This window comes from Hypanus sabinus, chromosome 18 (assembly GCF_030144855.1).
Source record: "Hypanus sabinus isolate sHypSab1 chromosome 18, sHypSab1.hap1, whole genome shotgun sequence".
Taxonomy (NCBI): domain Eukaryota; kingdom Metazoa; phylum Chordata; class Chondrichthyes; order Myliobatiformes; family Dasyatidae; genus Hypanus; species Hypanus sabinus.
Genome location: NC_082723.1, coordinates 58,526,807 through 58,554,290, shown reverse-complemented (window position 1 = coordinate 58,554,290; position 27,484 = coordinate 58,526,807). Strand labels below are relative to the sequence as shown.

The following is a 27,484-nucleotide window of genomic DNA, read 5'->3' as shown; positions in this document are numbered from 1 at the left end:
AGCTCATCACCAAGTTTTGGAACACTGTCTAACACAAATGACTGAGAATCCTCAATTTCCACTGGCACCAAGGTTAACCCTTCATTCACTGAACCAAGTCTATCTGACAGGAAAAAAACTGCATTCCCTTCCAACCGAGTCAGACACCTCAGACCTTAACTGAGTTTCAATGCACGGTTCAACATCCTGGAAATTCACAGGTGCTTCAACAACCTGAACACAGGCAAATGGGACAGCTGCCTCTTCTAGGCTTTCAATACCAGTCGCAGTTTCAAATTCCAGGTTCCCCTGATCCTCCCAGCTACTCTCTGGTCAACTCCTATCCGGAGTGAACTCAAACTTGTGGGTTAAAACAACTTCGTCTGCTAACCCAACAGACTCCCGCAAGGTAGCGGCATTCTTTTAATCTCGGAATGCTCTTACATCATTGGGAACACACTTTTTAAATCCTTTAATAACAACCAGCTCATCCAAGCTATAAAAATCACCAGGGTCCCACACTGGACCTCCCAGCTGCAATGCTCTTATCTTGTCCAGCACAAACCGCCTCACTTTTTCTCTTTCTTCTCTTTGTCGTTCTGCTTCTTCTCTCTCTCTTCCTACCTCCAGCTGTTTTACTCGGAACTCATGTACATACCTCATTTTATCTACCTGAAGCTGATCCTCAGCCTCAGTAAGTGCTTTACCCTTAACAAACGTCTCCAACGCCTCCTCTTCGAATTTCCCTTCGACTACGTAATGATGTGCTATTAACGGCTGTACCTGAGTCTTCATGCGAGTGTTCACTTTAAACTTTAGCTTACAAGCAATTCCCATCAGTACGTCCGACTTAGCCTCGTCCAACACATCAGGGGTTGGATCCGCCATAAAATTATTAATCTCAAAACCCATTTCAGCTATTTATCCACTCAACTAAATCACAAAGGATTCCCCCAATCAATTTAAACAAGCCCCCACACGAGTTTGTTCAAATCCCGGACGAGCCCCCAATTTCGTTACGTACCCCAAGACCGTGTTTAAAGAACCAGCAGAAATGGAAAACACTCTGGAGTCTGGTATTACTATAAACTAACAGTGTTTATTTGTAACTAAGCAATACAGTAATATAAATGCAAATACGTTGACCAGGTTAGCAATGATATAGATGAATATATGTGTGGAAATAGAAACAAAACTAGGCTGTATCAAACCTAGGGGTAAATGGGTACAGTCTTACGATGTGATGAAGAGAGTTCAGCTCAGTTTGAGGTCGTTCGTTGAGTAACGAGAGAGAGAGAGAGAGAGAGAGAGAGAGAGAGACTGAGACTGTCACTGTCGATCTTCCCATTGTCTTCCGAAATCCTGTTGTCGTCACCGACTATGACCATAGCACGTACAACCATTCTTCACTGATGGAATTATCACACAGGCAAGGATGGACTCACAAATAATTCCCCACTGGTCGCAGATTTTCACACTGTGAGCCACTGATCGATTTCCACAAATTGATCCTCCAAAAACCCCACCTTCATGTGGGTGCAACAAAGCTCAATCAGTGTCTGCACTGTGTGCCTTGTGGTGTGTCTCAGTGTGTTATGGCGGTACTGGCTTTTATCTCTCCATGTAGGACACCAACTGTCGATCATCCTTCTCCGCCTTTCACTTCCTGCAGAAACTCTACAAGCAGGCAAGTGACCTAGGGGAAAAGGTAAACAAGCTGGCAGAGAACCATTACATCAATCTTCCGAGCAGTTGCTGTCGCTCTCTCTCTCACTGTGCTGGACGCCTCCCTCTCTCTCTCTCTTAATATCAGCACAGTTCATAGAGTCTATTCTGGATCCCTTTTTAAACTAGGGTGACCCCTAACAGAACACAAAAGTCCCTCCCATGCATAAGCAGCAGCAAAGCAACAATTACCCTCCTCCACTAGCAAATAAGCATCAGCACAGCCACCAAGCACTCAAGCATGCATCAAAGCAACAGCAAAGACACAGACTTGCAGTACCCCAAAGACTACTCATTCACCCAGTCTCCGACATACCACAGACTCTCTCCCTCGCTAATAAGAGAGAAAGAGGTGTCTCCGTTTCATAACAAAGAACTCGTTGATTTATGATGTTAAAAGTCCGCTGCATTGCTTTTTCTAAGTTCTGTGCCCAAAGATCTCGGGACTCTGGGCACACAGCCAGAGATCTTCCATCCACTGCGACACACTGATTTCCTGCCGGGATGCAGACCACGAGATCCCGGAACTTCAAAGGTGAGATAATCTCTTACTCTGCATTCTTGGCATATTGAATAATGGCCAGTCAAGAAACCCTGAGACTGGGTCCAATTCCCACAAAGAACCGAAGTCAGTGTGTAACTCCAGGTCTTCAAAACAACCTTGAAAGGGAAAAATAGAGATATTAAAGATGGAAATAGAGCTGTTTCCAAAGATGCAAACAAAGGAGTCACCTTTAGGTTGCATTGTCTCCTCCTCCAAATATGATATTCGTATTCCAATTATGAGATGCTCACGTTTCTGAGGGAAACGGGCATTTGGGGAAATTACTCACTGGTAAATAATTAAGTTGTGAATTATTGAATATTAACAACTTTGGAAAGATTTGAATATTTTTTAGAGTTACTCTAAAAGTTACGTTGTTAATAATACTGTTTTATATTCTATCAAAGACTTTGCCCGAGACCTTTGACACAGTGTTTTTGACTTTGAGTTTCCTTGGAAAGTAGTTGTGATGCAATCAGTGTTTTGTCATGTGAAGTGCAAGTAGAAGAGGGTGAGGAGTTTCGGGGGGCTGGGGGCAGCTCTACTCTAATACAGTACGTGGATAACCTCCTGTCAGTCTTGCCAATCAAGCAAGTCTGTGAGCAGGACTCCCTTTCACTTTTACATAAACTAGCCAAGAATGGTCATAAAGTATCAAAGCAGAAACTACAGTTCGTACAACAGGACATACCCTATTCCAGGATGCAAGGTCATTGATTAAGATTCTGATTAAAGTAATGGTTAAAGCCAAGCAACTAACGACTCCTGGGGAAATGAACCATTTCCTTGGGATGACTGGGCAATGTACACAATTGATTTTAGATTTTCCGCTATTGTTAGCATCCTCCAGAATTCCATTATACCCCTGAAGCTGAGGAAGTACTTGAGCGTAGAAAAGAAGCAATGATATTCGGCTCCCAAACTACAGGAAGGAGTTTCACCATGAATGGTTGTTTTGACTCAGAACTATAGGGAAAGACAAAGGCCGAATGTCTACTTCAGTGCTCAGGTCCAATCGCCAGAGGTTTATCCAACTGTCTTCCAACAATGGCATATTCTCCCCACAGAGAAAGACGACGATCCTCACTGCCGTGAAACCATTACATAATAAAACTTCGTGTGGCCTTTACTGATATTCCTATTGTTAATGGCGATTTGATTTTCTTTGTTGATGGTTCAGCTTTACATAATGATATTGGAAAACAATGCGCAGGATATGCAAGTGTTTCCCTCACTTTTGTTGTGCCAGAAACAAGTGGTCCCATGCTGTTGGCCCTGATGTCACCTCCCACAGTGGAGGACACAGGAGCATACCAATCTATTGCTCTATCGACCAAAAGGGTAACGTGGGAAAAGATGGCTTGTAAGCAGCACGATGGTATGTGAGCTTCACCCCGATAGAATTATTCTGGCCCCAGAAAAATTGATACCGTCCATTGCCCGTTGTGTTCACAAGTTCACACATGCAGCGAAGAAGGGAATGATTAATTAAATAAACCAAACTTGGTATGACCCTTGTATATCTCAATCCGTGGGGCAGATCTGCAGACAATGTATGAGATATGAGATGTGAGATGTACTTTACAAAATCCGGGAAAACTGGTGTAAGTAACGGGGGTTCATACCCCGCCGACAGATGGCCCTTTTTGTACACTTCCGGATAGCCTTTATTGAACAGTCTTAATGTATTGTATGTATTATTCATTACTGATGTGTGCTCATGATGGTTTGAGGCAGTTCCTTATAGAAAGAATTATGCAGTTACAGTAGCGAAATGTTTGTGAAAGGAATCAATCCCGCAATTTGGGATCCCCTGGAAAGCTATTTAGCGACAACGGTATCCATTTCACTGGTTACGTACAGTTCCGATAAAAAGAATTTCTCGCCCTTGGAAGTTTTCATGTTTTATCATTTTACAATATTGAATTACAGTGGATGGAATTTGGCTTTGCTTCACACTGATCAACAGAAAGAATCTTACCTATCAAAGTGAAAACAGATCTCTACAAAGGAACTAAATTAATTATAAATATAAAACACAAAATAATTGGTTGTATAAGTATTCACCCCCTTCGTCAGTATTAAGAAGATTCACCTCTGGCAACAATTACAGCCTTGACTCTGTGTGAATAGGTATCTTTCAGCTTTTCACATCTGGATACTGCAATTTTTCCCCGTTCATCTTTACAAAACTGCTCAAGCTCTGTCAGATTGCATGGGGATCGTGAGTGAACAGCCCTTTTCAAGTCCAGCCATAAATTCTCAATTGGATTAAGGTCCAGACTCTGATGTGGCCACTCCAGGACTTTAACTTTGTTGTTTTAAGCCATTCTGTATAGCTTTGTCTTTATAATTGGGGTCATTGTCATACTGGAAAACAAATGTTCTCCCAAGTTGCAGTTCTCTTACCGACTGCGTTAAGTTTTCCTCCAGGATTTCCCTGTATTTTGTTGCATTCATTTTACCCTCTACCCTCACAAGCCTTCCATGGCCTGCTGCAGTGAACCATCCCCACAGCATGATGCTTCATGGTAAGGATGGTGTGCTTTTGATGATGTGGGATGTTTGGCTTATGCTAAGCATAGCATTTAGTCTCATGGCCAAAAAGCTTTATTTCTGGTTTAATCAGCCTATAAAACCTTCTTCCAGCTGACTTCAGAGTCTCTCAGATGCACTCCAGCAAACTCTAACGGAGATTTCAGGTGAGTTGTTTCTCAAAGAGAAAGAGTGGCTTTCTCTTTGCCACTCTCCCGTAAAACTGTGACTAGTGAAGGACCTGGGCAATATTCATTGTATACGCAGTCTCTTCCATCTCAGACACTGAAGCTTGTAACTCTTCCAGAGTTGTCAACGGTCTCTTGGTGGCCTCCCTCTCTAGTCCCCTTCTTGCACAGTCACGCTGTTTACAGATTTACAGCTGTGCCATATTCTTTCCACTTCTTAATGATTGATGATGATACTCCAAGCAATATCAATGACTTAGAAATTTTCTTATATTCATCTCCTGACTTGTGCTTTTCAATGACCTTTTTGCGAAGTTGCTTGAAGTGACTTTTGTTTTTCAGGTGTAGTTTTGCCAGGATACTGACTCACAGGCTGTAGGACCTTTCAGCTACAGGTGTATTTTTACTAAATTAATTGAAGTCTGTTCTGTCATGTGCTTTTGTGATATCATTCTGGAGGAATGTTGTCTCATTTTTTAACTGCATTGCATTCGTGGTTTCGAAATGACAATAAACTAAATCTGAATCTGAAGCACCTTGACTGCACACTTGCTTTCAATTTAACTAATTTTGTGACTTCTAAAACCAATTGGCTGCACCTGGGATTATTTGGTGTGTTATATTCAAGGAGATGGATACCTATGCAATCAATTATTTTCTGTTTTATATTTGTAATTCATTTAGATCACTTTGTAGAGATTTGTTTTAACTTTGACATAAAAGAGTCTCTTGTGTAACTTTTGTAAAATGTAATGTGACAGAATGGTGTCTATTAAATCCCAAGGTGCGCTGCGGGTTTGCAAGGTAAAATTACAAGCCTGTGTTTTATGGGAGTCAGCTGTTATTTTTAATGACAGGCAATTTGTTTTATGGTCAGAGGGGATGTTCTAACAATAGAGATAGACAGGATAGAGCTTCTAAAGAATAAATGTGAAAATGAGATAAATAAACATAATAGAGGAATGTAATGTTATGGACTAGAGCAATCTAATTATTGTTCGGTTTTATAAAAGTGCTTTGCTTGAAACATAAGATCGAAGCTATTTTCAAGATGATACTTGACTGGAAGTATACTTTGTCTTGCAAGTAAAATAATAAATCTGTTAAAAACGTAATCTACTCTGAATTTGTTGTAATTTGTTCCTTTACATTGGAAGACAGTACACGACAGAATTTGGAGGTTCCTCCAAACTTGATATAGTTTCTTATATTAAATTAGAAGACCTAGCTGAGCAGTACACAGCAGAATAGAGAAGATGGAGAGGCTTAATTTGTAACAAAAAAATGAAATCAAATCTTTAGAAAGAAGTGGCATGGGATCAAAAGATTTATAATCCTTGTGGGTAGAGTTAAGAAACTGCAAGGGTAAAAAGACTCTGATAGGAGTGATATAGAGGCTTCTGAGCAACAGCCAGGATGTGAGATACAAATTACAATGGGAGATAGAAAAGACCAGTAAAAAGGGCACTTTATGATAACTATAGGGAAGTTCATTATGCATGTTGATTGGAAAAGTCAGTTTGGTGCTGGATTCTGAGTGAATAGATTTGTAGAACGCCTACAAGTTAGCAATTTAGAACAGTTTATGGTCAAGTCTACTAGAGAAAGACAATTCTAGATTTGATGTTGTGCAATCAACTAGATTTGATTAGGGAGCTTATAGTAAAGGAATGCTCAGGGGGCAGTGATCATAATACAATAGAATTTATCCTGCTGTTTGAGAAGGAGAAGCCAAAATTCAGTGTACTGTATTGGTATCATAGTTCAGTAAAGATAACTACAGAGGCATGAGATAAGAGCAGGACAAAGTTGATGGAAGGGGACACCAGCAAGAATGATAGCAGAGAAACAATGGCTGGAGTTTCTGGGAGTAACTCGGAAAGTGCATGATTTATTCATCTCAAAGAAGAAAAATATTCTAAAGGGAGCATGAGGCAGCAGTCGCTGACAAGGTATTTGAAAACCACCATAAAAACCAAAGAGAGAGCAAAACTTATAACAAAATTTACTCAAAAGCTGGAGGATTGAGAGGCTTTTAAAATCTAAAAGAAGGCAACCAAGAAGCAAGGAGAAAAAAGATGAAATATGAAGATAAGCTAGCCAACAATATCAAAGAAGATACCAAAAGTTTTGTCAGATATATTAAGGGTAAAACAAAGGCAAGAGTGGATATTGGACCGCTGGGCAACAAACAAATTTTGGATGAACTGAATAAGTATTTTGAGTCTTCACTATGGAAGACACAGCAATATAACAGAAATTCAAGATAGTCAGGGGGCAGAAGGTGCCTGGGAAAGGTCTGAAGGTAGATAAATCACCTGGACCAGATAAACTACATTAGAGGGTTCTGAAAGAGGTAGTTGAAGAGATTATGGAAACATTAGTAGTGAACTTTCAAGAAGCACTAGATTCTGGAACAGTTTCAGGGCATTGGAAAATCGCAAATATCACCTCACACTTTCAGAAGGGAGGATGAGGTTACGGGTTACGGAGGCACGTGTTGAAAGAAGCTAAAGTCAGCATAGTTTCCTTAAGGGGAAGTCTGGCTGACAAAACTGTTGGAATTCTTTGAGGAAATAATAGGTAGCTTAGTCTAAGGAGAGTCAATGGATGTTGTTCACTTGGATTTTCAGAAGGTCTTTGACAAGGCGCCACATATGAGGCTACTAAACAAGATATTGCAGCAACAATTCTAAGATAGATAGAAGATTAGCTGAGGCATGAGAAGGCAAAGAGTGGGAATAAAAGGGGCCTTTCCTGGTTGGCTACTGGTGATTAGCGGTGCTCACTGGGGGGGGTCAGTGGAACCACTTATTTTCACATTATATATTCATGATCTGGATAAAGGAATTAATTGTTTTTGGCCAAAATTGAGGATAGTACAAATTTAGGTGGGGGTAGATAGTGTTGAGGAAGAGAACGTCTGCGGAAAAATGTGGACTTTTTACGTGAACGGTCGAAGAAGTGGCAGATAGAATACAGCACAGGGAAGTGTTTCATCATATACTTTGGTAGAAGGAAAAAAAGGCAAAGGCTGTTTTCTAAACCAGAAGAAAACTCAAAAATTGGAGATGCAAAGGTCCATAGGAGCCCTCATGCAATATTCCCTGAAGGTTAACTTGTAGGCTGAGCCCGTAGGAAAGAAGTCAAATGCAGTATCAGCATTCATTTTGAAATGATCAGATGCAAGGATGTAATGTGAAGATGTAATGATAAGGCTTTGAAGTATTGGTCATGCTTCATTTGGTGTCTTGGGCTCCTTATCTTGTGAAGAAGAGGGCCCAGAGACGGTTTAAAGAATGAATGGGTTAATATGTATGTTTGATGGGTCTGGGCCTGTACACTCTAGAGTTTAGAGAATTTGGGTTGGTATCATTGAACTCTACAAAATATTGAAAATCCTTGATAGAGTGGACATGGAGAGGATGTTTCCAATACAGGTGACCCCCCTCCCCCCCCCCCCCCCCGCTTTTACAAAGGTAGAGCGTTTCTATGAAATCTTTCTTAAGCTGAAATAGTGTAAAGCGAAGAACTATTAATTTATATGGGAAAATATTTCTTAAAAGTGAAAATCCTCTTTATAATGCAAAGACAGGTAACTAATATAGGTCCTTCGTAAAAGCAAAGTGGCATAAAGCGAACATTTGTAAAGCAGGGGACACCTGTAGTGGGTGAGTCCAGCACCAGAGGGCACTACATCAGAACAGAAGGGTGACCCTTTAGAATTCAATATGTGGTTTCGATTCAAAATGCTCCCTTGTCTCAAAATGGTTAAGATATTTCTGTTCACTTCAATTATGTTGTGAAATGGGCACAGTGTTTGAAATGACAATCTGACAAGTATTCTTCACTTCTGCCAATAGACTGTTGTAAAATTTCCTGTTGCATCAAAAAAATCTATTTTCATTTATCAGTTCTTTTCCGATGTGCTACCTTGTGAAGTCTTTCACAACAGTTTAATCAGAAGAAAAACTGTACCTGCTCATAGGGTATACAGTGCCTTGAAAAAACATTCAGTCCCCAACCCCTTGTTCACATAAATGAGCACTACTTTTGATCAATTTATCCGAGAATTTTTATTTGTGAACCAGATGCTCATCTTTTTTCCACAGTGGAGCCCCCAAAACAGGGAAAATTATAAAGCATGAGAAACTAAACTTTGAAAAACTGAAATGTCAGCAGCTCAGAAGTATTTTTGCTCAGTACTATCTCTTGAATCTATTACAGTCTTTTTGGATAAGTTTCTATTAGCTTTGCAGAATGGAATGGAGCAAGATTTGCCCAAACCTCCTTACAAAATTGCTCAAACTGTGCCAGGTTGGTTGGGGAGTGGCAGTGGACTTCCCAGAGATGGTCGATTTGGTGAAGGTCAGGACTCTGATTGGGTCACTCAAGGACATCAGTTCTCTTCATGTGAAGCCACTCCATAGTTGCTCTGACAGTGTGCTGAAAGACTGAGTTCCTCCACAATTTAAGCTCTCTAGCAGAGGCTAGCAAGTCTCTCTTTATTTAGCAGCATTACTCTTCCCATTGATCCTGAGCAGATTTCCAGTCTCTTCTGCTGAAAAGCATCCCCATAGCATGGTGCTACGTCAACCATACATTAGGAATGGTGTTATTAGGCTGATGTGTGATATTAGGTTTATGCTACCCGTACCACATGGTGTCAAGGTCAAAAAGTTCCACTTTAATCTCATCCGACCACTACACCTACATCTACATTTTTTACTGTAGCTTTTGTGACAAAAAGCAGTTTGAGTGGAAACCTGAAAGTGGATAATTCAGCTCAGGTGGTGCCCTGCAGTGTCCCACCATGCAATTGAGGAAAACTGCCCTGAACACGTTGGAGAACGGGTTAGGGGTTTCAACCACACCCCCATTCCAGTTCACAAAGTTTCAACTGTTTTGCTTTTCTACGTCCGGAAGCTAATTGAAAGGAAATCACAGGAGTTGGGATATATGTCCATTTCTTTTTAAATTAGGCGCTTACATATGATGTCATAGCATGAAGTCATCTGCCATTCACTTCTTAAATGTAACCTATAATGAATTATGCAAACAAAGTATGTATAACCATATAACTATATAACAATCACAGCACAGAAACAGGCCATCTTGGCCTTCCTAGTCCATGCTGAACTCTTAATCTCACCTAGTCCCACCTACCCGCACTCAGCCCATAACCCTCCACTCCTTTCCTGTCCATATACCTATCCAATTCAAAAATGTATAATCAAACAATATATTTATAAAATTACACAAATATTACAGATATATTGGATGCATACCCTACAGCTCACTGACCCCGCCCCCCCACATCTCACGATGCACAAAACCAGCTCAGCCCCAACAGCATCATCCACCATTCATCCACCCTTTTGCACCCATCCCCATCTCTCACCCTCTACTAACCCCATCAACGTGGACTTCCTAATTTAACAGTACCTAATGAACGCACTGCCCTGCAAATTCACCATCTCCATAACACAGAAACCACTGTCCAATCTAACTACCCCTCCCCAAAACTCCTCACACCTAAAGCCACCATCTCCCAAAGCCTTGTTCCAATCTGTTATACACTGAGAATCCACAGCCCCTCCCCCAATTAAACCCTTCCCGTTTATGTTTCCACCCCCTGAATGTCCCATCCCTCACTCCGAATGTGCTCTGTGCCCGAACATGTTGAAAAATATTTCTCTCCGTCTCTCTCTCTCTCACTCTCACACACAGACACACCCAATGACACAAAACCTAAACTACAGATTTCACACATTCCAGACTACAAGTTACAGTGGCCAGCACTACAGGCAAAATAAACCCTATCTCACCACCTATATACCCCCACCCAACCTTCTGAACACTCCCACACACAAACTGTACAAACACCCTCTGTAACCTACACAGAGGTCACACAACAAAACATTTGCAAACTGCAAAACCTCCCCTAGCAACGAGACACACACACACAAACACACACACACACACACACACAAGCACCAGCCACAACCTAACCAACTTCCGTCTCCTCCCTACAAACTGCACAGTTTCACAGACAACACTACAACATACACATACTCCACTCCACAATCTCACCATAACTCGCCCTTCAAACTGCATACACACAACACCACAAACCACACACAATATGACCTACAATGATTCACATTGCAGCCTGCAATCTACAGGTGTCGATGCTGGGCTGTGACCTGAAACACTGACCACCTCTTTGTCTACACAAATGCTGCATGACCTTCTGAGTTCTTCCACTGATTTGTTTTTGCTAAAATCTACATGTGCTATTTAACAAACTACTACATACACCCCTCCTCACACACCCTTCTCCACACAGAATGCAAAATCTATCCCTTAATAAGTACACACACTGAGCACAATAAACCATCCATAGCACCCTATAAATGATACACACAGACCCCAAAACTTACACCCATCCACCCTACATACAATACACATCCTCAAAACAAATTGTACACATATGATAAAAGCCCAGTACCCACCTTTTGTTAAATATACAACATTTTGTATTTTGGAGACAGGCAACAGATTTCTTTGATTATTTAAGTTTATTGCATCAATTGGTTAAAGAACATTGTCATTCTATTGAACATGATCTCATGAAATCTCCGTGTTTCTGCCACTTGTTTTTAAGATCAGACTTGTGGTCTCATTGTGAACGGTTGCTTTAAATCATTCTTTCTAATAATTACTTCTTGTGTTGCCCTTAAACTTTTATTTCCATCTACGCCTTCACTTTAACAGCCAGAGGTTCATCATCCTCTGGAAAAAGAGAAAGAAATTATTTACCTTTGGGGTCATCACAGGCTGGACACAACAGTGTGACACCTTGAAGGGTTCTCTCTCGTTGTGAATATCTCTTGGCTCTCTGTGGAGCTCATTCCATCCAATGATACTGAGTGACCTCTGTCTCAAATTACTTTTACTCATTTCAAAATCCACCTTCATTCATAATAGATATACCAAGAACAAAACAATGCAAAATATATTTCATTGAAGGTCATTGCATTCAGTAGTGTTAATTGATATTTTTAAAGCAACATCACCATTGTCACTCGTGTGATCCCCTGGGGCTGATAATACATTCGTTCAATGTTTGAGACTCTGCCCCAGCCATTCAGCCCTTCTATGTACACTAGCGGAAGAATCTTGTTCAGTAGGTGTTCACAATACGCATTAACGATCTGGAAGAGGGGACCTTGTGTAGTGTATCTAAGTTTGCTGATGATACTAAATTGAGTGGAAAAGCAAATTGTACAGAAGATGCGGAGAGTCTGTCGAGACATATAGACTGGTTAAGTGAGTGGACAGATAGAGTACAAAGTTGGTAAATGCGAGGGCATCCACTCTGGAAGGAAACATGGAAGATCAGATTATTATTTAAATGGTAAAAGATTGCAGCATGCTGCTGTGCAGAGGGATTTGGGAGTGCTTGTGCATGAACCACAAAAGGTTGGTTTGCAGGTGCTTCAGGCTATCAAGGAGACAAATGGAATGTTGTCCTTCATTGTTAAAGGAATCGAATTTAAGAGCAGGGACTCTACAGGGTACGGGTGAGGCCGCATCTGGAGTACTGTCTACAGTTCTGGTCTCCTTACTTGAGGAAGGATATACTGGCTTTGGAGGTGGTGCAGTGGAGGTTCACCAGGCTGATCCCAGAGATGAGCAGGTTAGTCTATGAGAAGAGATTGAGTCACCTCGGACTGTACTCACCGGAATTCAGAAGGGTGAGAGGACATCTTATAGAAAATGTAAAAGATATATAAATATATTTTTAAGGTATAGATAAGATAGAGGCAGGGAAGTTGTTTGCACAAGTAGGTGACACTAGAACTAGAGGACATAGCCTCAAGATTTAGAGAATAGACTTAGGAAGGATATGAGAAGGAACCAAAGAGTGGTGAATCTGTGGAATTCTCTGCCCAGTGAAGCAGCAGAGGCTACCTCAGTAAATATTTTTAAGACAAGGCTGATGGATTTTTGCATAGCAGGGGTATCAAGAGTTATGGGGAAAATGCAGTTAAGTGGAGATGAGTCCATGGCCAGATCAGACTTGATGTTATAGAATGGCGGAGCAGGCTTGACAAGCCAGATGCCCAACTCCTGCTCTTATTTCTTATGTTATTATGTTCACATGAACTCAACTGTTGTCCTTCCCAAAAAAGCCTTTGCTTTGGCCAGACCTTCAGTGCATCTCTCAGCATGTACCGCAGTTAGCTGGAATGTGCCATTCGGTAGCACCTAGCTGTGCTGGAAGACCAACAAGTGACCAAGGGCACAGGTACATAGTTTGCCAGAAGTGGTGATGCAGGTAAACAGGATGGTGAAGAAGGCATGTGACACACATGCTCTCATTGGCTGAGTCATGTTAGAGTTACATAAAGCATTGGTTCAGCCACACCAGGGATATTGTGTGCATCTTTAGCTATTAGACTATAATAAGGATGTCAGTAAGCTGGAAACAGTACGGGAAAGATTCACCAGGATGTTTTCCGGGATTGGAGGGCTGGAGTTATAGGGAAAGACTGAATAGCTTGGGACTGTTAAAGCCTGGAGGCTAAAGAGTGACTTAACAGAGGTTTATAAGAATAATGAGGGGTACAGAAGGGGTAGATATTCACAGTTTCTTTTTTAACCCCTGGGTGGGGGAGCCTAAAACTAGAGAGTATAGATTTAAGGAGAAAGGAAAGATTTAAAGGATCTGAGGGCAAATTTCTCACACAGAAGGTGGTGGATCTGTAAATAAGCTGCCAGGGGAGGTGATAGAGGTGGGTAACTACAATGCTTAAAATACATTTACTGAGTATATGGACAGGAAAAGTTAGAGGGTAATGGGCCAAATGCAGACACATTGGAAGAGCTCAGACAGGCATCCTGAATGACAAGGACAAGATGGGTCTAGGGCTGGTTTCCACGCTGCAAGCTATATAAATATATGAAAATACGCCAGTGATGGGTCAGTGGCTAGAAATCCCGGGTTTGACCACATTCAACCCCGTGGAGCTGAAATAACCAGGTAAATGAGCTCAAAGCCACCATCAGCTGGAGTCCATGGGAACTAGAGACCATACGGAACATTCATCACCTTCTGGGATGGGGTCGCAGTACTCCACACTCTACTTCTCTGTATAGAACTTGTTCCCGTTTCCTTCACAGCCACCGTACATGAAACGGATTCACCTGCCCATGTTGGAGTCAACGCCCAGAAGTCAATGCTCTTTCTGCAGAGCCAGTTTCTATGGGCAACCTGCAAGCAGCTGTGATGGAGGAAGAGAAGAGGAATGAGAGGCAGGATTGAGGGCAGTGGTGATATACTCATTAAAACACACAATAGAAGTCACTGTATCACCAGTGTGATCCCCACAGATTGTTACACAGAGAACTTCTGGCCACAAATATGGCCAGTTATTCACAATGAAACCCTAGCAACATACATTTACCGCTAGTGAAAAAGTGGCAACTTGACCAGGGGATGGAGAAATTGACTCTTTTACACACCTAATATTTTCTTGTTCTTATTGTACATCAAAGTCTTGTAGTCACTATGACGATGGTAACATTGGCTTTGTTAATGAAGGGTGTGGCTACTCACCCTTACTCATCAGACATTGACTTGCCGTACCCATAGAGCTCAGAAACAGGGAACAATTATTCTTTCAGATGCTGATGCAGAGTGTCCGCATGGACCCAGCAAAAAGCACAGTCTTCACAGAATGGCAATGTAAAGTTACTGGTTGGTCACCATCACTAGGGAACTACTGGCACAAGATCTTGTAAGGAAGCTGACTGGAGATCCACGCTCACTGACTATGGATCTGTATTTCCAGGTCTCTGTTCTACTGCACACCTCAGAGATTTACCATGCATTTTGTAATACAGGCTGGACACTTGCTGTTACAGAAAGATGGTGATTGGCTGTTACTGTGACTATATGGGAAAGGACTCCCTCTGAGAGGTGATTATTATCTTTCTCCGCTTTTATAGATACAGGACTGTGCAGTCACAATTCCCCTGAAATGCTCACTAAGGGCCAGCTCGAGCTCGGTCACATACCTTCAGTTCGGCAAGTCTGTAAACAGTCCCGTTACGTCATAAAGTTATTATTGTTTCCAAGACAACCACCATAATTTAATCGTTCACAGGTCATCGAGGTTTGGCTATAGAAGAACGGATGTAAAAGCTGGAAGCACGGACCAGCATCGGACTCAAGTTGGCAAGACTCTTGATACAGAAGGAAATGAAAATTGTTAATGTTAACTATACAAAATGTGCAAACCAAACTTCACAGTGTTAAAAAATTAGTCACCCAATGCCAAAATACTGACTTGTATGAACAACTACCTCCCACCGCCCCCCACCTCGGTTTGCTCCCAGGGATTGGATTGAGGGTTAGGAGCTCCAGCTACAGTGTTAGAAGCAGAAGCTGTGGTTGCTCTGCCTGGAGTTGAGTAGGTCGAGAGAAAGTTTGATTCAGGCCCTTTACAGTCTGAAATGGGAGAATTTGTAATTGAAAATAAACCAATGGGCCAACAATTATAATCACTTTGGTTCTCTCTTCATTAAGGGAGCAATTTCTCAGAAACAGAAATCATCAGACCAAAAGTCTAATGAAAGAGGGGTCAGTAGCCAAGTTGAAACTCTCTACTTCAGCACATTTGTGACCTGATTGATGCTGGACCATATTAGTCTTCCTCTGAGCAGACCACTTGTTCTAAATATGCACTTTCCCCAGACCAGGTAATTGGCCCTGCGAACTGCTTGTAAACCAAAGTTAAATCTCCTCATTCACCACTGTCCAGGGACCCAAACAGCCTTTCCAGCTCACACAACTTCCTCCAACCTTGTCTACTGTAGCCAGTACTTCCAAAGTGGCCTCCACTACGTCAGAGAGACCAAACGTAGACTAGGCATTAATTTTGTGAAACACCTGTGCAACAGCCACCTCGAGCTTCTGGTTGTAAGCGCCTGAAAATGCCCTTCCCGTTCCCACACCAACCCGCCTCTCCCCAGTCTTCTCAACAGCCAACCTTAGGTTCTTTAGTCTTCTTCCTGTTCTGAGTAATAAGAAGAGGGCATGCACTGGAGGCACCACAGTTTGAAGATATCGTTGATGGTAGTCTGGCTGGAATCTGGATCCCACTAGCTGAGAGGGTACCCCTAACAACTCTCCAACACGTTCCTCCACTCATCATAAATACATGTCCTCTGATATTGCCCATTGCTGCCCTGGGAAGAAGGTGCTGGCTGCCCATTCTAGTTACATCTCTCATAATCTTATACACTTTCATAAAGTTGCTGCTCAAGTCATTCCAAAGAGAAGAGCCCCAGCTCACTCAACCTTTCCTTCTGAAACATTCTTTCTAATCCAGACAGCATCGTGATAAGTCTCCTCTGCAACCTTTCTAACACTTCCAAGTCCTTCTTGTAATAAGGTGCAGGAAGACAGCTCACCACTTTCTCAAAGGAACTGGCCACAGGAAATTCTAAGCGAACTCAACTTGGAAAGCCCACATCAGTAAGTTGAATAGAACAAAATTACAAGGGAGAAAGCAGAATATGTGAGTAACTATTAGGGAATACACAGCTCAAAAGGGAAATGTTGTTGAAAACAAATGTAGAACTAATGTTCCCTCTAATATGTAATGATCAGTACGTGCAAAAATCTCGTGCTGTGCAATTTTTTGCCAAGTGACAACAATATCTGTGCACTGAATTTTTAAGTCAACCTGAAGCTATTCTAAGGATGATAAACTACCAAGTCCACTTTATTGTTCATTGTTTAAAAGAAATAAAATAATGCACATCAATGAGTCATTGCTGATGTCACACAAACATGCAAATAGTTCACTATTTATTGCACAACAGTGCGACTAATAAACTGAATGACTTCAAACTTGTGGATAAATAAACACACCGCTGTTTGCAATCAGTTTTATTTCTAAGAACATTCTGCCTTCTTGACTTCCATATAGTGGAAGGGGGAGGGGGAAAGGGGGTATTATTTTGATAAATATTCATCTGATTTACAGTATACTTAAAATACCCATGAGGTAGAGGGTGACAACCTTTTGTCCAGAGTTTAAATTCATTTGTGCATTGGTAGCAAAAGGTGTATGCACACGCACACCTTAGAGGAAATGTCAGTGGTGGAGACAAGTACTCTCACAGTGTTTAAGAAGTGTCTACAGTAGACAAGCAGTTGGATCTATCCAGTTTCAAAGGCTGTGGATCAAGTGCTGGTAAATGAGTTGATGCACTCAAGGTCCCAGGGCTGGGTTAAGTGACCCAATGGCTCCACATTATGCTGCGGCCGGTCATCTGCCAGAAGCAGCACCAGGTAATGACACCAGTGTGGTGCCAAAACAGTATTTAATCCTCTGACTCGAGCTGTGCCCAGTGTGGTGGTGCAAAACACCTCGTAATGATACTGCATTATGATACTGGTTAATGCGTACTCTGCATAATGACACTGGTTCTGTTCAATTTCTGCAGCCAGTGCCGTGCCTGATGTGGCACCCAGCTCACTGTTGGCCAGTTCCCAGCACCATCATCAGGGTGGCCCAGTGATCTCACTTTCCTTGCATCCGCTGTCCAAGGTGCTGATTTACTCCTTGACACCCCCCCCCCCCCAACCCCTACTCCGCTCCCTGATGGTGGGGGCAATGAGAGCAGTGATTCACCCTCTGCTGTACCCAGTGCTGTACCCACCTTCGTTTTCCTCAATGTCTCCAACAGCAGACCCTTCCAGGTCTCTCAATGCCCTCTTCATATGAGCCTTTCACAAAAGAGGAATGAAAATGCTTTCAGATTTGATTAGACTTTGGCTTGGAAAATGTAAAAATATTGTTGTATATGTAATAATTCAGTAATATTTGAGTAATGTCGTAAATATATTGCTTGATTAAGCAATTTTATTTTTCACATAATTCATTACAGGTTATATGCAATTGTAAATGGATGGCATATGTCATTAGCCTACCACATCATAAGGGCGCTCCTCAATAAAGAAATGGAAAGTAAAAAGAAAGAAGGCATGTTTACCCCGGCTCCTGGTTGCTTCTTTCAATTCATTTCTGAAGTTGCAAAACATAACAGTAGCAATGAGGAAATGTTAAACCTAACCTGAGACACCTACCTACCTGTTGAAGCACAGCACGTTCTTTCCTCAGAATGGGAGACAGAGAGACATTCAAGTTTTTAAAAAAGCTCGCCCTGTTTATTTCTTCAGAAAGACAGTTGAGTTTTAAAAAAGGCAGAAAACAGACAGAGTTTACGAGTTCATAATCAGAGAGTATTGGGTCATAAAAATAAATTTAATAAAAGCAGAAATGGCTCATTGCATCATAAAGATAGATGTGTTTGAATGCACAACAGATAACTTGGTGACGTATACTGAATGAACTGAGCAGTATTTTGAAGCAAATTAAATTAGTTTTGATTAGTTTCTGGAGTGAGAAAATATAACAAATATGAAGCATTAATTTTTTTCTTTAAAGTTGCTTGGTTCTGAAGAGCTGTAAAATACACAGTCTTCATTTACAGTAGCTCACTACATTTTTATTTCTCTTTTTCCAGTATTTATTTAATCTAACTATTTAATGTATATTTTCATAAGGTAATTAATACTTAATTTTCTCTATTATTATGTACTGTATTGTACAGCTGCTGCAAAATTAACACAATTCATGACATATGCCGCTTATATTAATCCTGATTCTGATTCTGAAATATGAATAAATAATTTTAAAAGAAGCACTTTCCTGTCTAAAATTAAACCAACTTGATTAACTTCCAAATTCTTTTTCTCATCACCCTTCCGAGAACCCATTTTCATAACCCACAACATACAAAATGCAAATTAGTGAACATGTTGATCTGCTCCACAAGAGAAAAACGTATCGTTAACTCCTTACAAACTTCCCAACATGACTAAACCACCATAAACAGACAGTGTCTGGATGTTGAGTTTATTGTCATATCACAAGCATATACTGTACCTGCAGAGGAACAATGAAAAATAAACTAGCATCTTTTTCTCTGTTACTAAAGGTTTGAATAATCCAGAATCCTTGTTGCAACCATTCTTCGAAATGTCTGCGAACTTGGAGGATCTTTCCGACCCAGACATTATTCAGTATTACGTGCCTCCAGTTGCACCAGATGCGAATGGTGGTGCAGTACTCCTCAGGATAGGCTGGCTCACCGCCAATACACTAATGAATTTAAACCAGATGAAGCAAATGTCTTGAAAGTGTAACGAGCTGGGAAACATTACTTTGGAAAGAGTTCGGTTGGACAAGGAATAAGGTCTACGTGTGGCAGACACCGCTGCTGTGGCTGGTTGAAGGGTTGTGGAGGAGGATGGTGAAGGAAGAGAGGGTACGCGTCAGCCCCAGCTTACCTCGGAGAAGTTGAAGGTCAAGGGGACAATGCCTGCCATGCAACAGCCGACATACATTGCCATGGCAACAGGCCACTGGTACTGAAGATGTCCATCCTATGAAACTGACATCCGGGAGCCGGATGGAGAGACCTCGGGAGCCGATCACACTAACCCGCCTCCACCCTTCCCTACCGTCACCTGCAGCCACCAGCTTCCAGTTAACCTGTCATGTTCTTCATTATTTTCAAAATTTAGAGCCCATTTATTATCAGAGCAGGGACAGAGATTTTAGGACAAACCCGAGATCAAACTAATTTTCTCCTGCAGTGAATGGAACAAATGATGACACTATTTGCTACATGTAGCCCTGAGAAAAGAATTCATTCCAGACCTCTTGCAGGGAGGTGTCCTCATGGATCCACCTACAGTTACCGGAATATGGGAAATAATGCACCACCTTGAGAGTACTAGAATGTGCTTTATCACATGAAAAATTGAATCCAGTGTCCAACTCTGGTATAAATCTAAAGAAGATGTATTTGCCCGGCTGAAAGCATTTCAAAGATGAAATGCAATTCTGCTTGAAATCCCAAAGACTTTGTCTTTCTTTTTTTTATTGAAGATAATTGAACACCGGTGGGTAATTTGTCTGGCTGTCCTGTGAGAATTACTGATAGGTATACGAGCAGACCATCCGTCATGCGCTTCATACCCAGATTCTACACTTAATTGTGAAGTATATCTCAGTGCATAAGTACCAATAGAACCTGGTTCGAGGGAAATACTATCACTATATTTTGACAGAATATCATTTACACATATAAAAGTAAAGACATATCTAATGTAAAGGAGGTACACAAAACAGAATGTACACTCTAGGACCCATGAACAGCTTCTTCCCCTCACCCATCCAATTATTGAACAGATATTAAACCCAAGAACACCAGCTGACTGCATTTTTATGTCGGATTTGATTTTTGCACTACTTATTGTATTTAATAATTTATCTTCTGCACCTAAAATTTGAATAAATGATTTTAAAACCTCTACTTACATGCGTAAAATTAAACTGACTTAATAAACATCCAAATTATTTCTCTTATCATGATCCAGAGAATATATTTTCCTAACCCACTAGTTACCCGGCATGCAAATTGCAAATTTGCATTGGGAGCTGATCACAACAAACCCGGCCGCGATGCGACCATTCAAAATACTCTCTGCCAGGCATCTATAGAAGTTTGTCAAAGTTTCAGATGACCTGGCAACCTAAGCAAATTTCTAAGAAAGTCGAGGCTATGCCTTGCTTTCTTTGTAATGGCCCCTCAGAGCTGGGCCTGCGGCAGATCCTCTGAAGTGATAACACAGAGGTTATGGACGTATTTGTTGCTTTACGTAGGGAGGGATTGATGATTTCCTTATTGAAATCGTTTGTTTTATGGTCGTGGAAAGCGAAGCAAGAATATCTGGATACTAAGTCCGCAACATCTTTAAGATCCAACCTATATTGAGTCTGAGATTATGAACTGCATGGGTTGGGTGCAGTGGAGAGGAAGAGTGGGATTGTGGGGACCAGGAGAAGGGGGAGGATTGATGGGCTGCAGGTTGAAAAATAAAAGGGAGGCAATGGTGGAAGGAGGTTAGCACCAGAGCTGAGAAAAACAGTCAGGCAGCAAGGGCTGGAATTTGGTTCCAAACATCACGCTTGACTAGTACATCTTTCCGCTTTAGCACAGCGAGTACAGCGGTTTGAGCAGCACCCGAGGTCAAACAGATCTTGATTATCAGAAAAAAGAACAAATGATGATACCAGTTGCTACATGTAGCACTGAGAAAAGAAATAATTCCAGGCTACCTGCAGGTTCGTGTCCTCATCACCCACCTGCAATGAGAGGAAATTGGGAAATAATGCACCACTTTTAAAGTACGAGAATGTGTTTCATCACAAGTAAAGTTTAATTCAGAGTCCTACTCTGGTATCAGTCTGAAGAACTTGTATTTGCCAGGCTAAATGCATCTAAAAGATTAATAAAACATAATTCTGAAGAATTTCTGTCTGGTGAATAATCAATAGAGCATGGTCCTGCAGAAATTCAAACTTTATGTACATATTAATAGGTTATCTTGCGTATTTAAACAACAGAAAAGAAAAATCGGTGTAAGAAATGAATAAATAATTTTAAACGGTCACTTTTCTGCATAAAGCTAAATCGACTTTATTAATTTCCATATTATTTCTCGCATCACAATTGCCCGAGCCCACTTTCCTAACTCACTGGTCACACAACAGATAACTTGCAACTTAGTGCTCACGTTGACCTGCTCAACGACGAAAGGAAATCTCTAAATCAATAAAATCATCCTAAAACAAGCCTTACCCACTGTAAACAGACAGCGATTCAATGTCCAACTTATATTATATCACAAGCTCATTTTTGAAGAGATGCAATGAAAAAGCCAGTAAATTATGTCCTGTAAATTAAAGCTTAAAGAATATGATGGCAGTAGGTCAAATATGATGGCAGAATATAGCGTTAATGGTAAGACTCTTGGCAGTGTGGAGGATCAGAGGGATCTTGGCGTTTGAGTCCATAGGACACTCAAAGCTGCTACCCAGCTTGACTCTGGAGTTAAGAAGGCATACGGTGCATTGGCCTTCATCAATCATGAGATTGAGTCTAAGAGCCAAGAGGTAATGTTGCAGCTATATACCCCACTTGGAGTACTGTGCTCAATCCTGATCGGCTCACTACAGGAAGGACGTGGAAACCATAGAAAGGGTGCAGAGGAGATTTACAAGGATGTTGCCTGGATTGGGGAGAATGCCTTATGAGAATAGATTGAGTGAATCCAGCCTTTTCTCCTTGGAGCGACGGAGAATGAGAGGTGACCTGATAGAGGTGTACAAGATAACGAAAAGCATTGATCGTGTGGATAATTCGAGGGTTTTACTCAGGACTGAAATGGTTAGCACGAGAGGGCATAGTTTTAAGGTGTTTGGAAGTAGGTACAGAGGAGATGTCAGGGTAATTTTTTTACGCAGAGAGTGGTGCGTGCGCAGAATGGGTTGGCGGCGGCGGTGGTGGAAACGGAAACGATAGGGTCTTTTAAGACACTCCTGGATTGACAAATGGAGCTTAGGAATATAGAATGTTATGGGTAAGCCTGGGTAGTTCTAATGTCCGGACATGTTCGGCGCAGCTTTGTGGGCCAAAGGGCCTTATTTGTGCTGTAGGTTTTCTATGTTTCTAATGCAGACTCCTTCTGAAACAGGACTTTGAAATCTATGAGAACTTGCAAGGTTCCTTCGGACACGGGGTTGAGTCAGAATTACGTGCCTCATTTCTACCTGATGTTAACTCTGAGGGATAGGTTGGCTTAGCGTTGACTGCAGAATTGACACCAAATGCCTTCAGATGGTAATGAGGTGGGCCACATGCTTTTGGAAAGAAATAGCTCGGAGAAGTGGTAAGATCTGCATCTGGGAGATGCCGCAGGTTGAGGATGTAGGTGCGGGTGGGGGAAATGGTTGGGGTTAAGAATGATAGGATGCCAATTAGTTCCAGCTTACCTCGGGAAACCTGGGGGCCAAGAGGACAATGCTTCTATATTCTAGTCCTTTCGAAATGAATGCTAACATTGCATTTGCCTTCCTCTTCACATACACTCAACCTGCAAATTCAATTTTAAGGAATCCTGAAAAAGAACTCCCAAGCCCCTTCACACCTCAGATTCTTCAACTTTCTTTCCACTTTGACAATAGTTTATGCTGCATTCCATCAGACACTTTCCCCATTCTTCTAATTTGTCTAGATCCTTCTATAGCCTCTCTGTCTCATCAGCATGACCTACCCCTCCACCTATCTTTGTATCATCTGCAAACCTGGCCACAAAGCCATCAAATCTATCGTCAAAATCATGATGAAAGATTAAAAAAAAGTGGGCCCAACATAGACCACTGCAGAACACCAGAAGCCACATGCAGCCAATCAGAAAAGGCTCCCTTCATTCCCACCTTTGCTTTCTGCCAATTAGCCATTGATCTATCCATGCTGGGATCTTTCCTGTAATAACACGGCCTCTTATGTTTGAGCAGCCTCATGTATGGACCTTGTCAAAGGCTTTCAGAACATGCAAGTACTCAACATCCACCGATTGTCCTTTGTCTATCCTGCTTACTATTTCTTTTCACAATTTCAATAGATTTGCTATGCATGATTTTCCCTCAGGGACCCATGCTGACTACAGCTTATTTTTTGATGTACTTCCAAGTACCCCAAAACCGGATCCTTTACAATTGACCAATATCTTCCAACGACCAAAATCAGACAAACTGGCCCATAATTTCCCTTCTGCTCCCTATCCCCTCCTTGAAGGGTGGAGAGTAATTTGCAATCTTCCTGTCCTCCAGAGCCATGCCAGCGTCCGCTGATTCTTCAAAGATCCTTAGTCTTCCACTATATATTCCACAATATCTTCAGCTACCCATTTCAGAAACCACCTGGTCCAGGTGACTTACTTAACTTCTGATCTTACAGTTCCCCAAGTACCTTTGCCATAGTAATGGCAACTTCATGTGTTTCTGTTACCTCAAACTCTTGAACATCGGTCATACTGCTAGTAGCCTCCAGAGTGAAGACTGATGCAAACTGCATTTAAGTTAATACATTAAATGCAAATGTAAGTCTAAATATAAGGAGAGAGACAGCAAGACTGATTATGGTTTGGATATTTAAAGCAAAAATTAAAAAGGATCATTACAGGGAGGTGGAAGAAATAATGAAAAGAATCTGATGTGGTAATTGTTTGAAAAGGAAAGGTTATGGAAACAGAAGGAAAACAGCTGGATACAAAGTGGACAGCATCCTTAAAATTGATCCTATTTCTTCTTTAGTCAGTGTTAGTAAACTGCACAGTGTGGGATTTTGGGGACTAAAAGAAGAGGGAAGAATGGGTTTGGAGGATTAAAGATAATGGGGAGGAAATGGCGGAAGAGGCTAGTACCAGAGTTGAAAAAGACAGCGTGGCAGCAAAGGGATGGAATTTTGTTCCAATATCATACTTGACTGGTATATCATTTGCACAGCATGTACAGCGATTTAAGCACAAGCCCATAGTTAAACAGATATTAATATGCAGTAAAAATAAAAAAATTATGGCATTATTTGAAATATGTAGCCTTCAGAAAAGGAATGATTCCAGTCAACGTGCAGGTAGGTGTCCTCATCGAACCACCTGCAGTTACACGGAAAAGGGAAACATTGCCCCAACTTAAAAGTGCTAGAATATGCTTCACCACATGTAAAATTTAATCAAATGTAATGCTTATGCGACAGGCTGGTATATGTCCAGAGGGAAATTTCCAGCCACTTGCCTATCCCGCCTCCCATATACGCAGACACTGTGGAAAACAAGTTAACGCAGCATCGCACACACAATATCAAGCTCACACCAGATACAGTTACAGAATATACTTTAAGAATATTACTAAAACTAAGTGATTACTAACGATACAGTATATATGAAGGAAAAGAAACTAAACCAAAAGACGCCAAAACTTATCAGAGTTCAGTCAATTTAGTGCACATTGTTGGAGCTCAACCATCACACCGTACAACCCCTCTTCGCTCTCCTCTGACCTCCATGATCTCGCACCTGGGACCACTCAAATTGGTCAACCGAGCAGTGCGGCACACATCCACCTTCTTCGGAGTCTTCTTCCCGACTCTCCAAAAAGATCGTGAAATCCCAGCTTGAAGACCCACAAGAAAAAAATAACATCCAACCTCATTGGTTAACAAATTAATACAACCCCCGTTATCAGCAACTCTAAACCTTAACAGGCTGTGAGAAGCTTTGAGAATGCTCTGCAAGACAACACTCTCTCACCAGTTAACATAACAAAGAAGCAGTTTTACTTTTAATAAACAAAGAAGCCATTTTGATTAATATACACAGTACATTCTCCCACCACTAATAAAAGTCATGCCCTAATGACATTACCATAGATCCCCAATGCTTCTTGCAAAACACAAAACCCAACCCAGGTGCGGACAGCAGCGACATAGCTGCCCAGGGCAATAGTGATCACACTCGGTTCTCCTGGCACTGCATACGTCAACCGCTCTGAGGGGGTGCCTACTTCGCTGAGAACTCCGCACACCTTCTGCCGACCCTTCTGCCTCAGACACCACGGGGGACACCCCAGGCCTACTTGTTGGACCCACACCCTCTCCTTCACTGGGCTCCCTCTTCACCTGAGAGCCTGGCTCGCGTTCAGGTTCCATCCTCTCTCCCCCCAATGTCCGCTGCCTCTCAGTCTGCCCATCAACACCTTCTCTCCTCTCACCTAACTCTAGGGGAAGGGCCGGGAGCCCAGCAATAATTCAGCAAATCTCTCTTTCTGATCATATCTCCTCTTATTCCACTGATTCTGTTTGGTAGCCACCACCTTGGCCAACTCGTACGCCCTGCTGAACTCCCTCCTCATATCGGACACATACTTTGGATAGGGCTTTCTGGGTAATTCACCTGCCTCAGCACCAAAACACAAGTCAATGGGCAACCTCACTTCTCGCCCGAACATCAAATAATACGGCGAGTACCCTGGAGCGTCTTTCCAAGTACAATTGTAACAGTGAACCAATTGTTCAATATGACAACTCCATTTACTCTTCTGCCCAATCTCCAGCGCCCCAAGCATATCCAACAATGTCCGGTTACAGCTCTCGGGCTGAGGATCACCCTGCGGGTGATAAGGGGTAGTCCTGGATTTTTCAACCCGAAGCATAGTCAGTAATTCATGGATAAGCTGGCTCTCAAAGTCCTGCCCCTGATCACTATGGATCCGCCTGGGAAGGCCATAATGATCAAAATTCTTCTCCCATAACACCTTCACCACTGTCATCACTTTCTGATCCTTAGTGGGAAACGCCTGAGCATATCGGGTGTAGTGATCTGTGATGACTAAGACATTCATGGTGTTGCTGGTGTCCGGCTCAATCGACAGGAAATCCATACACACCAGGTCCAGGGGTCTAGCACTCTGCAAGTGCGACAATGGAGCCGCCGACGCTGGCAGGGTCTTCCTCCGGATGCAACGACTGCATTTCCTACAGTATTATTCAACCTCTCCCCTCATCCGGGGCCAGTAGAACCGGTCCTTGAGTAATTCATAAGTCTTTTCCACACACAGCTGTCCGGAATCATCATGCAAGGCCTGGAGTACAGTCTGCTGATACTTCTCTGGCATGACCAGCTGCCAACACTGGGGTTGGTCCGGAGGTGCCATGACCTGGTACAAGACTTGGTTCTTCAACTTTAACTGAGGCCATTCCTTCAATAACAGAGGCATGGACGCGTGTTTCACCTTCTCTGCCCACGTCACATCCCCCTTCTCTACCACCCTCCATACAGTGCCAAGGCCCGGGTCATTTTGCTGCGCAGCTGCCACTTCCCCCGGACTTAGTTCTGGCAATTGTTTTGTCTGCAGTGCGGTCAGGTCACAGTAAGCTTGGGGCAGGGTGCCATCAAAAGCTCCCAAAGGGTGCCCGGCTCGCTCCAGCCTTCCCCTTCCCTTGGCCTTCACGGCGATAGCAAACTAACACAAGGTGTAATGTTCACACACAGGTGTAAAAAACTCTAAACTAAATACCAAGTACAAACCGGTCAATGAGGCGCGATCCCAGTAAGATTAACCATTTACCGTTCACTCTTCCACATTATGTATGGTGAAAACTGTTGATAAAACAATACAAAATATATACTATCTGTTTCCTTCTTGGCATCACATTAACGTCATAAATACTTGCAAAAGTAAAACTACAACAACTATATTACATTAAAGTGCAACATACAGTCAGAATCTACCTACGCCATCGACTGGCTTTAAATTAACTTCAACACAAACTATCCGCAACTCTTTAAATAACAAAAAACATTAACTTTATCAACCGTCATTACTTTTAACAGATTCAGCGTTAACATTTTTACTTTAACATATCGATTATCTTATGAACTTACGGCGTTGCTTCCCTGATGTTTCTAGTGCGTAGACAGAAAACTTTTCTCGTGCATATCCTGCACACACAAGCCCCC

General features: G+C 42.0%; 1 long non-coding RNA gene across 2 annotated transcripts; it reads right to left on the bottom strand.

Annotated features, from left to right (window-relative positions):
* Window positions 1-1,111: 1,111 nt before the first annotated feature.
* Window positions 1,112-27,484, bottom strand: LOC132407644 (uncharacterized). 2 transcript variants are annotated; one of them, XR_009516543.1, is made up of 6 exons: window positions 27,410-27,484; window positions 27,053-27,124; window positions 17,713-17,779; window positions 15,058-15,225; window positions 11,794-14,261; window positions 1,112-2,364 (listed from the first exon to the last, which is right to left on the bottom strand). It is a non-coding gene; the product is annotated as an uncharacterized LOC132407644 (long non-coding RNA). The 2 variants fall into 2 exon arrangements; XR_009516544.1 differs by lacking the exon at window positions 27,053-27,124 and having other exon boundaries at window positions 27,410-27,470.